The following is a 637-nucleotide window of genomic DNA, read 5'->3' as shown; positions in this document are numbered from 1 at the left end:
GGAAGATTAGTTTTTACATGGTAGGGACGGTCTTCTTTGAAAAGGTATGGAGGTCTTAGGTGAGCGTGGAGTGGGGTGCGTGTTGAGAAAGAGGTTATACATTAGATAAGACCTTGCAGGTGTAAAACTATCGCGTGAGTCATTTGAATGGAGGGTGTGACCTTACATCGTGGGTGGCTGAGGGTAAAACATTTATAAACGAAGATAATTGCGTAAGTGCGTTTGGGGGGAAATTACTATATACATCTGGGAAGTTTTATTTATTTTTCTTGTGCAGTTTCTTAAGAAAAAGACACTATTCTCTATTCCTGCAAATCATAAGTGAGGAATTAAATATAGGCAATTTTATAATCAGACCTACCATGGATATTAATATTGATAAAAGGAAAGGAAGGTATAGCGTCAAAGCAAGAACATGTAATCAATGCAGCAAATTATAAGGTTACATAATGATTTAATTAGGTGCAGCAGCAAGCGCATTCTTCTGTTATCAGGGATTGATAAAACAGAATAATCGTGAATAAACTGATTTATACTGTATGCAAAGATGTCACTTTAATCGACGGTATGTGAAGAAATCCTTAAAAGCAGTCAATTGAAATGCATACAGGAAAATAATGGAATAGGAAACAGAATG

This window comes from Penaeus monodon, chromosome 22 (genome assembly GCF_015228065.2).
Source record: "Penaeus monodon isolate SGIC_2016 chromosome 22, NSTDA_Pmon_1, whole genome shotgun sequence".
Classification (NCBI taxonomy): domain Eukaryota; kingdom Metazoa; phylum Arthropoda; class Malacostraca; order Decapoda; family Penaeidae; genus Penaeus; species Penaeus monodon.
Note: the sequence above shows the minus strand (reverse complement) of the source record.